Source organism: Mauremys reevesii, linkage group 8 (genome assembly GCF_016161935.1).
Source record: "Mauremys reevesii isolate NIE-2019 linkage group 8, ASM1616193v1, whole genome shotgun sequence".
NCBI lineage: Eukaryota > Metazoa > Chordata > Testudines > Geoemydidae > Mauremys > Mauremys reevesii.
Window position 1 is genome coordinate 106,971,840 of NC_052630.1, and position 9,838 is coordinate 106,981,677.

Genomic DNA, 9,838 nt, shown 5'->3' on the forward strand with positions numbered 1-9,838 from the left:
CATGCAGTGCGAGTGACTGTCCGGGGTGGGGGGGCGGGACCCGGCGCGGGGGGTACAGAATGGGGCCCTGCATGGCCCATGCCGTGCGAGTGACTGTCCGGGGAACCGGAGCGTGCGTTACAGAAAGGGCCCTGCATGGCCCATGCAGTGAGTGACTGTCGGGGTGGGCGGGAACCGGAGCCTGCGTTACAGAAAGGGGCCCTGCATGGCCCATGCAGTGCAGTGACTGTCCGGGGTGGGGAGGAACCGGGCGTGTGTTACAGAAAGGGGCCCTGCATGGCCCATGCAGTGCAGTGACTGTCCGGGGTGGGGACCGGAGCCTGCGTTACAGAAAGGGGCCCTGCATGGCCCATGCAGTGCGAGTGACTGTCCGGGGTGGGGGGGCGGGAACCGGAGCGTGCGTTACAGAAAGGGGCCCTGCATGGCCCATGCAGTGCGAGTGACTGTCCGGGGTGGGGGGGCGGGAACCGGAGCGTGGGTTACAGAAAGGGGCCCTGCATGGCCCATGCAGTGCGAGTGACTGTCTAGAGTCCCCACTTCACTCGGGGGCCATGTGCCTGCCTTGGGCTCCTCCCCACACTGAGAACTGCCTGAATGTAGACCCAGGGCCTGAGTCCCGGGCGTGTGCAGCAGGCTCGGCAGATGGTGGCCCAGGATAGCATGGCCTGGTGCTGCTGGCAGGCGGGAACAAAACACCCTCAGCAACGCACCTGCCAGCCCAGGGAGGGGGGGCAAACCGGGGTGTCTGTGAAGCCAGGAGCAGGTGACACTGACCCCTGAAGAGACCGTCAGCCAATACGGACCAGCCAGCTTGTGAGGACTGGCCCAGCCAAGACCCCGCTAGAAGGCCCAGCCTCCAGCACCCTCCTTTCTTGGTCTGAGTTGGGCTGGCCTCATTCCAGCCAATACCAGGAATGGCTTTTTGACTGTTGAGTTTGTCTAGAAGCGATAAGGTTATCTCCCCGGGCCTGTCCCGCTCGGGGGCTTTCCATCTCTCCTACCTTTCGAAGAACTTGGGCTTGAGCCCTCTGCTCGTCAGGAGCCAGACGACTATTTAAACAGGAATAATAATGCTACCCACAAAGGTAAATGCACACAGCTTCTCTGGCCCTGGATCCAAAGCTACCCTACCAGTTGCTTTCATCACTTGACTTTAATTATAAGGGTGGAGCACTGCAGTAAATGAGTGCAGTAATCCACAGGGAAAACAACTATGCAAATCTTTCCCCTTTTACCAAGAACTCCTGGACTCATTTCCAAAGCATGCACTGGCGTCTGCCTGGACATCAGCTGGCTGCTTGTTAGTTCAGAATCCTGTTTGTTATCTAGCATAAATTCCACCCACTGGGTTGAAAACTGGAAAGTCCTTCTCCGTGGAGCATTAGCTTTGGCATTTGAAAGGCCACACGTGCTCCAGCATGGGGCGCGAGGGCGTTTCCCCTGACCTGCATGGCCGCATATTTCTGTGACGTGCTGCTAATCCTTTTATTATGAAGTATTATTTGTACAGGACCCAAGTATGGAGGCCGCTGCTGCCCCAAGATCTTGCAGAGAACAAGACAAAATGGCCTGGAGCCAGAGGAAAGAGCAGACTCTAGTTACACTTGGGTTGTCCTCCTTTCCCTTGGTTTGAGTAGCTTCAGCCCTGCAACACTGGCTCATTTTCTGAGAGCGAAAGAGCCGCCAGGTGGGACTCGCGTCTGTTGCTGGTAGGTCTCGGCAGGTGGAATATTTCCCAGGCGGTTGGTGTAATTCGTACTCTGGGCATGTCGAGAGGCCCGGCCCGAGATCAGGGCCCCGCTGTGCTAGGTGTGGGACGGACTCAAATGCAGCCTCAGAGAGCTCATGGTTTGGACAGGAAGCGTCATCCCCACCGTGCAGCTGGGGACAGGGGATCAGTGACTCTTCCGCCGTCACACCAGGGGTCTGTGAGAGCTGGGACCTTGAACCAGGAAGGCTTGTCCAGCGCCTGCACAAGGAGAGAGACACCAGTTCCCTTTAAATTCCTTTCACAGACCCTCTGTAACGGACGCTCTGATTTGTGGGAGCTGGTGAGACCCGGCTGGAGATCAGCCCAGGTGGGCCCCTGCAGTAGGTGCTACCCCAGTGCGTGTGGGTTTCAGATGGGCCCAGCTGCGCAGCAGGTATGTGTGTGCACAGCCCTCTATTGCCAGACGCCCAAGAGCTCTGTCTGGGAAGGGAGAATTCTCTCTCCAGCCACTAAACCAGGCTGTAAAGAAGGGGGCATTAGACAAGATCAAACAGCAGCAAAGCAATTGAGAGGCAATCAGGACGGTCAAGTGGAGGATGAATGAGGCGGGGAGAAGAAAGGGTTAAAGATTAGCTCTGCTCCTGCAGACCCGCCCTGGTTAGAACAACCTGGAAGAGGAAAGCTGGGGCGGCCGCTCCAAGGGGCGCTGGCACCGGTTGGCACTGGGCTCGCACCCGGATCAAGCCAGGTGCCGTGCAGTGCCCGGGGGCTTGGCCAGAGACAGAGCTCAGTTACAGGCTAACTAGGCAAAGGAGGCCTCAGCCCCATCTGACCCTCCAGGAAAGGGAATTCAGTGACTTGCCCAAGGTCACATGGGAAAGTCTGTGGCAGAGCCAGGGACTGACGCCAGCCCATGACCCACCCCAGGGACAGCCTCACAGCTGGCTCCCTCGTCATGGTGTGGCCCAAGAGTCCTTTACTCCCTGGGCCCCAGGGTGGAGAGTGGGGCAGCCCCAGTAGGCCCATGTGCCCCATTTCCTGCAGCAAGCGCTTGTGTTACAAGTACTGGCTGCCCAAGGGGCCACGGTCACCATCTCCCATGGGGCTAGAACCAGCCGCCCCCTGGGGTTTATTTTCTGCTAACAAGGAGGAACTGGGGAGCCGCTGAGTGGCAGCAAGGCTGGGTACTCTGCCCCGGCGCCTGCCTGGCCTGGGCCTCGGCAGGGTGGGGGCCTGGGGCAGCCACTGTCCTAGGGGAAGAGGCTCTGTTCTAATAGGGTGGGGCAAGGCTAAGAGTCCCCCGTCCTGGGCCAGCCCAGCAGCACCTGGCGTCAGGGAAAGCTCCTGCCCACAAGAGGGATCCACAAAGGGAGACACAGGCCAGGACTCCTCCGGCTGCTTGAGCCAGGGGCAGAAAGGTGGCTGTGGGGTTGGCTGCGAGTCTCTGGGGGTGGCTAGATAGGTGTGGGGCTGGATGGAGGGGTGGATAGACAGCCTCTGCTGGCTGAGGTCTCCTCCCTCCATGTATGGCAGCGGGTCTCAGACTTTTGCACTGGTGACCCCTTTCACACAGCCAGTCTCTGAGTGCGACCCCCCTTATACATTAAAAACACATAGAATCATAGAATATCAGAGCTGGAAGGGACCTCAGGAGGTATCAAGTCCAACCCCCTGCTCAAAGCAGGACCAAACCCAACTAAATGATCCCAGACAAGACTTTGTCAAGCCTGACCTTAAACACCTCTAAGGAAGGAGATTCCACCATCTCCCTTGGGAACCCATTCCAGTGCCTCACCACCCTCCTAGTGAAAAAGTTTTTCCTAATATTCAACCTAAACCTCCCCCACTGCAACTTGAGACCATTACTCCTTGTTCTGTCATCTGCTACCACTGAGAACAGTCTAGATTCATCCTCTTTGGAACCCCCCTTCAGGTAATTGAAAGCAGCTATCAAATCCCCCCTCATTCTTCTCTTCTGCAGACTAAATATTTAATATTAAACGCTATTATAAATGATGGAGGAGAAGTGGGTCTTGGGGGTGGAGGCTGATGGCTCGCAACCCCCCATGTAATAACTTTCTGACCCCCGGAGGGGTCACGGCCCCCAGTCTGAGAACCCCTGAGTATGGGGATGGAGGGATGGACGGACAGACTGGTGGGGAGGGGTGGATGGATAGACAGAGGGATGGACAGACAGACTGGCAGGGAGGGGGTGGACGGACTGATGGATGGGGAGAGGGTGGATGGACAGTCGGGGGGTGGATGGACGGAGAGGGAGTGGATGGACCGAGGGAGAGATGGACGGACAGACTGATGGGGAGGGGTGGATGGACAGATGGACAAACGGGGACGGAGGGGGTAGATGGACGGACAACTGGAGGGATGGATGGACAGATGGGGGGATGGACGGACGGGTGGACGGACAGACTGATGGGGTGGGGGTGGACTGACAGACGGAGGGAGGGATGGACAGACGGAGGGATGTGGAGGGGGTGGATGGACAGCTGGGGGGATGGACGGACACACTGGTAGGGAGGGGGTGGACAGACGGACGGGGAGGGATGGACAGACAGACAGAGTGATGGACGGACGGATGGACGGGGAGGGGGTGGATGGACGGACGGAGGGGAGGAATGGACGGACAGACGGAGGGGTGGATGGACGGACGGATGGATGAGGAAGGGATGGAAGGACAGACGGAGGGGCAGACGGACGGACGGACTGACGGGGCGGGGGTGGCTGGACAGCTGGAGGGACGGATGGACGGACAGACGGAGGGGTGGATGGATGGACTGCCGGGGAGGGATGGACGGACGGAGGGAGGGAGGGGTGGACGGACAGCCAGGGGGCGGGTGGACGGACGGCAGGGTCTCCCCCAGCCTTGGCGCTGAGACGCCCCCTCCTCCCGCTGCTCTGAGCCAATCCCAGGGAGCTGCCCAGGGCTCAGTCCCGGGGTCCCGCAGCCCGGCCCGGCCCGGCCCAGCGGGACTCCCGGCCACTGGAACACCGGCTGCCCTGCACCGTGCGCAGCGCAGCACAGGGCACCTCCCGCACGCCGGGGCTGGTCCGGGGCTGTGGCTGTCGAGGCCTTTTCTCCTCGGTGGCTGTTAGATTTGTTGTGACGTGACAGGAGATTCCCAGGAAGGCCCGATGTGGATGTGAACAAATCTTGTGTCTCGGTATCGGGGGGTGGGGGCGGGTCTGGGGACTGCACTCCAGGAGCCTTCTCAGTTGTTCCCGGAGAGAAGCGCCTCAGAGGCCGGTTGATCTGGGCAGCTCCTTCCCAGGCGAACAACGCATCCAAAGGGCACGTGGGACCCCAAGGCCCCAGTGTTTGGGGACCCCCAGACCTTCAGCCTCGCAAGCCGCATGGTTAGCTCCTCATATTGGTATTTAATGTTTTCTTAATGAAATGAAGCAATACCCAGAAATGCTCTTGGTTAATAACATTTAGCGTTTGTAGCTAATGTTGCATCTTCTAGACCTGTGGCAAACCGTCATTTGCCCCACTCCCTTGGGAGGGATTCAAAGCACTAATAATAATTGACACCAATAACATCAGGCTGCGGTATCTTTTCAGAAGAGAAAACTCCATCTCCTCTGACTGGGAGTTAGAGCGTCCGGGTTATTTTCTAGGACTGAGAAGAGTTACTGCTCTTTGCAAGAAAAACTTAATACAAGGGAAACCAGTGTGCGGATTCTCCTAGTGTGTACACACCATACAGAACAGCATACACTACAGCCGGTTACACACACACACACACACACACACACACTACAGCCTCTCTCACATGCACACACCCACAAACATACACACACACGTGTCCTCCCCTCTGGGCTGCCTGCTCCCCTCGGGGGTGGTTCTGCTTTGATCTCTGTCTGGCCCTGGTGGCACAAGTTCAGCCCTCCTTGCTCAGGCTGGAGGCCGGTTTGCTGTGGGGCTCTCTCGGCCCTTCGCCTTTCTCTTTTATACCCGTTATTTTTAACTCTGCCTACGCAAATCCCAGATCCGGAGTGAGCAGCAGCCCAGGGCCAAGGGGAAATGGACTTGGTGCAAATTTCCTGCCCTTTTTACCTCTCTTCCTCTATTACACGCTAACGGCAACGTTTTTTTCCCTGCTTAACTTTCACTGTTACAGGAAAACTGAAAGCAGCAGGCTGTGTGTGCGAGCAGGCAGGCGGGGCCAGGCAGCACTGATGGACAGGAGGTTACGCCAGCCGTGCTGGGGTTTGGTGGCTCAAGGGGACCCGTGGAGAAGCAGGGAGGAGTGGACATTCTCAGCTGCAACAGGTACAACCAGCCTCCCCACCACCACACACACAAACACCCAGCAACACGTACACCCAGCCTCCCCACGCACAGCCTCCCATGCCCAAAGACTCTCGCACGTCCGTCGCACAGGAATGCACACGGGAACACGCCTGTGAACAGAAACGTACATGCTCACCCGCAAACTGCATTCCTGGCACATTCAGACCCCGCCGTGAAGGCTGGTCTGACACATGCCAAGGAACACGCAGGGGTTAGTAATGATTAGCATTGCGCCCAGTCACCGGGCTGGGAGCTGCACAGACGGAGTGAGGGACAGTGTCTGACCCAGCCGTCCCAACGGAGCCCAGGTGTGTCACGCTGACACTGGAAAATGGGGCACGTGCCCTTCTCTGGTTCTTTATGATGAGCACCTTTGCCAACCCCAAATGTTCAAAAATCACGAGATCGGCTTTAAAATCACAAGAGGATGTCAGAGTCGTAGCTTTGGTTTCTTTTTATTTGCCTTCTGCTTTTGGAGCCTTTGGGGCACACTGGGGTCACATTTTGAAGCTTTCTCCACAGCCACAAGGGCTAGAAATGTACTTTTCCTTTAAGAACGAAGGCTGAAATCGTCACCTGCCCACGTGACTCCAGGAGCTGGGGCTTGAAGGAAACCAATAATTATCATGAGACTCATGACAAAATCATGAGAGTTGGCACCACTGGAGGATAGAAAAGGCTGGGAAGAGGGGGGATTTTTCCAACTTTTTTCCCAACCTTATGGTCTGGGCTCCCCTGGTTTTGCTTGGGGTTCAGAGGTATATATTGGGCACTCGTTCACCCTGTAACTGGACGTGTGTGCGGGGAAGGGCTGGGAACCATTAACAAAGATGCTCTTTCTCCCAGATGTTTATTAGGCATTACAGTTAAAGAGGATTTACCAAAACCAAAGAGTTTTGAACAGTCCGACTAAAGCGCCTATCCCCTCTCTGCTGTTCAGTTCCTTGCCCCTGGTGATATTTATAACTTGACTCTTTCTCCAGCTGCCATAGTGTCATCCAGGGTAGAAAAGACCTGATTTGTAATGTAAAAAACAAGCAGAACAGAACATGCACCACAATAACCCCAAACCCATTGCCCCTTCCAGGCTTCCTTCCTATGGGAACACAAAGGGGAACAGCCCAGTTCCTCAAAGGGATTTAGGCTCCTAAACGCCAAAGCCCGGTTCAGATGCCCTTCGCTTCAGGGCACAGCGGACATCCCATCCCTTCTTGCAAGCGTTTGCCAAGGGGCTCGGGGTGCTGCGTGTTTGCTTTGGGGAATGTCGTCTTGATTTTCAAACAGTGGCTGTGACACTGGACAGCGTAGAATGGCCCTGTGATGCTGCATTGGCTGCATTTAGAAAAGTAATCTGTAACCAAGGGCAGGCAGCGTGTTGTAGCTGTGTCAGTCCCAGGACATTAGCGAGAGAAGGGGGGGCGGGGAAAGCCCATATCCTTTGTTGGACCAACTTCGGTTGGGGAGAGAGATCAGCTTTCAAGCTTACGCAGCTTCTCCAGTCAAGAGCTCTCGCTACTATAAACAAGGGTGAAATTCAGCCCTGTGCAGTCAGTTAGGGCCCATCTGCATGTGGAAATGGACCAGAATAGCTAATGCAGAATAAGTCACTTTATTCAGGAATAATTGGTGTGCTTCCAAAAAGGATAATGATTCTGAAATAACATCACTTTTATTCTGGAATAGCGTGTCCGCACAGAGATCCATTCCAGAATAGCTGTTCTGGTCAGTTTCCCCATGTAGACAAGCCCTTATGTGTTATTAACTCCCATTGAGCAGTGCCTGTGTCCTGTGCTGACTCTCTGAAACATGAGAGGAAGAATTAAAAACTATTGTGCAAAGACATTCCGTGGGTAGGAGCTTTGAGTTGATGAGATTTTTTGTAACACTGTATCTCCTTATTTGTCATAGTATTATAAACACTGTGTAAAATTGGTGTGTGCGCATCCTGTGTGTAGCATACAGACAATTAAAGAAATCACACAACATACACTTACCCAACACACTAATGGTACAACATACCCATTTGCACACCCACTCAGAACACCCATAGCGTACAATCAGACCCATGCAACAGGTTGCTACTATGATGGTAATGAAAGACAACAGACACATAACACACTCGGATACCCTGAAGCGACACACTGCAAACAGACAGACACACAATACACACATTTATCCACACACAGTGTCCACATGTGCGCCAGACACAGGGCACGCACTCAGCCTCACAAAAGCACACTCTGAAATTTGAAAGGCCCATTCTTGGGAGCAAGCTGCTTTCATGTGGCTTTACATAAAGCTTTCTCATTGTGTTCCAGGAAGTGGCTTTTAATTATCCAGCTTTCATATTAGTAAATAGGCTTGCAACACATCACAAAAGGGACTTTTTCCTAAAGCCGGCTTGTGTGCTGCCCCGATTAGCTACTCCCTTGGGGATGCCAGTTCCAAAATAGACTCGCTCACTTGTTAGAAATAATGAAATGGGGATAAATTAGGAATAGAGATAATCTGATTCCAAGCCCAATTCCTCCTTTTGTTCTGTGCCTCCCACAGCTAGAGGGTTAGGAGTGGAGGTTCGATTCTGATTGGCACTCGCCTCCTTTGGAAATGACCTTCCGTGATGAAACAGTTTGTGGCGTGAGTGCGTCAGGACGGCATCTGAAGGGACTTTGGAGAGAGGACCGCAGAGTGCTCCGTCTATTTAACTGGCCTTCACCCGATCATCCATATGAACCATGTGCATCGGCTTGCTAAGGAGCACCTTTCTTTGCAGGGGATGACTGAGGGGCTTCGGTTTTACACTGCTTCACATTCTGAGCTCCTCCCCTCTCACACACTCTGGATTTACACGGGGTGAGTGAAAGCAGGATCTGGCCTACTGGGTACAAAGGATCCTTCCCACCCGGGCAGAGTGAGCACAAAAGGCCAGCACAGGAGCGTGGTGGCCTGGGACGCCCGCCTGGCACTGGTGCAGGGTGCAGGGAAGTGGCAAATCGGGCCGTGGGTGTGTAAAGCCAACAGTGTCTACCCCACATTCAGCCTGGTGGAAACGCCCAGAGACCCGCGGGCATGTCCTCTCACGCCAAGGCTGGATTTGGCCCTGCTGGGGGCGGGGGGGGGGGGAGCACACACTTACTCCAGGCAGCTACTGGCTGGACTCAGCCCATTTTGTCCACACACCTTGGGCCAGAGTCATCCCGGGGCCAATTCTAGGGAAGCCCTTTGCCCTGCTGCTGCTCTCACGCACTCCCATGGGAGTGACGCCTCTGGAGCCCACGGAGTCACCCCAGCATCACTCGGGATTTACAGCAGCCTGAGTGTGAGTGGGACTGGGCTCCGCGGAGTCACATGGAGAATGAATTTGGCCCTAATTATTTCCCTAAAGCCAGGGGCGGCTCTAGCCATTTGGCCGCCCCAAGCACGGTGGCACGCAGCGGGGGGCGCTCTGCAGACGTGCCTGCGGGAGGTCCACCGGAGCCACCTGCTGCCCTCGCGGCGACCGGCAGAGCACACACCCCCCCCCCGCGGCATGCTGGGGCCTGGAGCCGCCCCGCCTACAGCAGCCGCAAGAGCCAGCGTAGGTTTTCAGCCACACCATCAGGGGCTCATTCACCTGCACATCCACCACTGTGATCTGTGCCATCCTGTGCCAGCAGTGCCCCTCTGCCATGTGCATTGGCCACACCGGACAGTCTCTGTGCAAAAGAATAAATGGACACACATGTGACATCAGGAATCATAACATTCAAAAACCAGTCAGAGAACACGTCAGTCTCCCTGGTCACTCGATTAGAGACCTAAAAGTCGCAATATTA

General features: G+C 55.5%; 1 long non-coding RNA gene across 1 annotated transcript; it reads left to right on the plus strand.

Moving 5' to 3' along the window:
* The first annotated feature begins 1,732 nt into the window (after positions 1 to 1,732).
* Positions 1,733 to 8,817, plus strand: LOC120371146. Its single transcript, XR_005584167.1, has 3 exons — positions 1,733 to 2,144; positions 5,851 to 6,002; positions 8,577 to 8,817. It is a non-coding gene; the product is annotated as an uncharacterized LOC120371146 (long non-coding RNA).
* Positions 8,818 to 9,838: the final 1,021 nt, after the last annotated feature.